The sequence below is a fragment of the Nicotiana tomentosiformis genome, chromosome 5 (assembly GCF_000390325.3).
Source record: "Nicotiana tomentosiformis chromosome 5, ASM39032v3, whole genome shotgun sequence".
In the NCBI taxonomy this organism is placed as follows: domain Eukaryota; kingdom Viridiplantae; phylum Streptophyta; class Magnoliopsida; order Solanales; family Solanaceae; genus Nicotiana; species Nicotiana tomentosiformis.
Window position 1 is genome coordinate 125,978,451 of NC_090816.1, and position 3,296 is coordinate 125,981,746.

General features: G+C 36.2%; 1 long non-coding RNA gene across 1 annotated transcript; it reads right to left on the reverse strand.

The window, feature by feature from the left end:
* Positions 1–808: 808 nt before the first annotated feature.
* Positions 809–1,510, reverse strand: LOC117277924 (uncharacterized). The gene is made up of 2 exons (XR_004508247.2): positions 1,327–1,510; positions 809–1,213 (listed from the first exon to the last, which is right to left on the reverse strand). It is a non-coding gene; the product is annotated as an uncharacterized lncRNA (long non-coding RNA).
* Positions 1,511–3,296: the final 1,786 nt, after the last annotated feature.

Sequence of the window (3,296 nt, forward strand, 5' to 3'; positions counted from 1 at the left end):
TCATGCCAGTCAAGCCAGCAGCAATTCTGGAGCTCATTACATGTTTTTGCCAACACCATCTCTGTCTAGGAAGCAATCCATCATAAATGCATCAACATATTTTGACTATCCAAAAGTAGACAATCCAGACCCACCTATATTTTCAAGGCATGTGTTAGAGGCAAAGACTATCCAAAGGAGGGAGCAACTAGGCACAACAATTGGAACAAGGACTATTAACTTTGTTGGTGATGCCAGTGGTGTGAGTTTGGCAACACAACTTCCTTAGTCACCCAAAAATCTTACATGGAGAGGGAAAGTTGCCACAACAGGAAACCAACTAGAAAGACAATGACTAGCCAAGTTGAAGTCAAGAAAGGAAAATGGCAATTCATAGAACTAGCCAAGTTCTAAACATGTGATATTTTTGTGTCTTTTATGATGTAATTACTGCATGTGAAAGTACTTTTAACATAAGTGTTAGGTCCCTTAAATGTTGAGTGTGGATGTCATTTTATTACTTGGGTTGTATCAATTTATGGAGTTATAAAGTGACATCTCGTTTGGGTCCTCTTAACTGAATGGTGTTGAATTACGTTGTTGATGAATGAAGTTATGTAACTGTTGTGTTATGTTGCTGAATTTTAATGTCAATTCATATTGTACAACTATCTAATTCATTATTCAGCTATCTAATTCATTGTCCAGCTATCTAATTCATTGTCCATTCATGAATGATATTGAATTATACTCTACAAGTTCTATTTGGAAATCATAACTGTATCAACCAACTAACATCGTAACAAACGATATACTTAAACAACCAGTAAAACATAATATATATTATTGTATGATTTAACAATATAAAGCAGCAATGCAACCTAACATTTGACGCCCACAAGTTAGACACCTACAAGTTAACACCCAACTAGAGCTAATATTACAATGAACACATCTCCTAAGTCATTCATTTCTTCATTTAAGCAGCAATGAATCCCAAAAATAGTGCCGATGAAATCAGAAGAATGATCCATATCTTTGATACTTTATCTTCTAATGTTGAAACTTTAACCACTTGAGAATGGTTTTTAGCCTCTATGGCAGCTGCTTCTTACTTCAATTTCTCCATGTCCAACTTAGCAACACCCACTGACGATCCCAATTCTCTAATTGCATTCATAGGTGAATCTGAAAAAACTTTATATTTTCACTCGAAAAACCGACATGAATATATCTGTCAACAACATTAAATTACATTTAGACTAAAAACTTATAAATTATACAATTGAAAAGCCTAAAACATATGCAAAAAAGAAAAAAAAAAACTTTACAAGAAAAACAACTAACCTTAGGCTTAGGGCATTTATAAAACTTCCTTCCAGGATTAGAAATAGTTTTGGAAGTCATGTAGATGACTATCATACCACAATGACACTTAATACGAGATGTAGAGCTTCCTTGAGACATATTACATTTGAGGAGAGACGAGAGAGATGAGCAGAAATTTTCACTCTTCAATTGAACCCTATAATTTACGGCTATGGTGGCATTGGGAAGAAGAAGGCAATTGATGATAAAGTAATATTAAAAGTGTTTGGGTCAAATCTGTCCAACGTGGCTTTCCGGGTGGCATTTTAATTGCTTGGTTGGACATGGGTTAAAAATAAGGGTAATTTTAGCCACTTTCCTAACAGTAGGCCTTTAAATGACTTGATAGTATAACGGGGAGAGGGGGGATAAGTGTACTATTTATCAACGTAGAAGGGTATATCAATACATTTTCCCAATAAATTAAGGCACCAAACCCGAAACTTTTTGCCTTAATAGGCACCAAACCCAAAATGCCTCATCATAATTGGCACCAGAATCGAAATGACAGATCCAGTCAAGGGTCATGCACAAATTGAAGCAACGCATAGGGAACAAGCATCATCATGACGCATGACGTCATGACGTCACCGTTTCTCTTGGACCAGGCATCTCCAACAAATTACCCAAAAAAATTGAGGAATTTGAAATATGTGGCCCATATATGGCCACGTTGCCTGCTCACCACGACAAATACGACTCATATAGTCTACTCGATAAGTTCGACCACGAACGACATTATCAGCTCATTGAACTCGCCTGCGAGGACGACCTCAACAAGTAGAGTGACTAACTGTATGGGCCAAAAATTATCTTTGATATGATTAAACCGTATCAGCATTAAGAGGGCCTTCATGGGCTGCCACGTGTTACCAGTATGACTTCAACAAAGACATGCCCAAGGTCGAAATGGTCCCTTAAGAGATGAAGGGTGGGGTCGATGGGTCATTAAAAATCAAGGTCGAGGAGTCATTGTAGATCAAGATCGAGGTCGAGCATTTGTTTTAGACAGAGTAATAACGACTAGTTTTAGGATAAGACACCAAAGAGAATATTCTAGTGGATATTCCCTGTACCTATACTATTAGGAATTTTAGGTATATATTCCCTATAAATAGAAAGAGACATAATTATAGGGGACATAAGATATTCACTTGGAAAAAAACACATTGACTCTCTCTGTAGAACTTGGCTTTATTGGAAACAAACAATATATATATTTTTCTTGAGATTCTTATCTAACTTCTTCCCACGATCCAAGAACGATCCGAATATCCAAAGGCTCATAAATCATTCATCATTGTCAGAAAGAATATCGTCAAATCTCACCTTTTTCGGGTTACTCACATATTTTTACTTACTTAAATGTCATTCATTATTATTTATTGTTATTTAATGTTATCTCCTATTTTTGGATCATTGAACATTGCTAGTGTTATCGTCATTTATTACTAGCTAAGTAATATACATATCATCATACTACAGAGTCTGTTAAAATATCTTTTGGACATTAGTATTGGCTAAGATTGACTTTATTTTATTAAATCTAATTATTTAAACCTAGATCTAAATTTTTGGTCAAACAAATATACATGTGTTGTGTTTTTTTCTTATCACGCTCATGATTTCTTAGAGTCACTCTATTAATCTGGCCTTAAGATAGAACTTGGAATTATTAACATAGTACATCAAGTATTTAAAAATTTTTGAAGATGAAAGTAGCAGAAATGAGGTTGTTGAGGTGGATGTGCGAGCACATTAGGATGGATAAAATTAGGAATGAAGATATTCGGGAGAAGGTGGGTGTAGCCCTGTAGATGACAAGATGCGGGAAGCAAAGCTCATATGGGTCGGGCATGTGCGGAGGAGAAGCCCCGATACTCCGTGAGGAGGTTGGTTGGCTTTGGCGGGTACGAGAAGAGGTAGAGGGTAGCATAAGAAGTATTGGG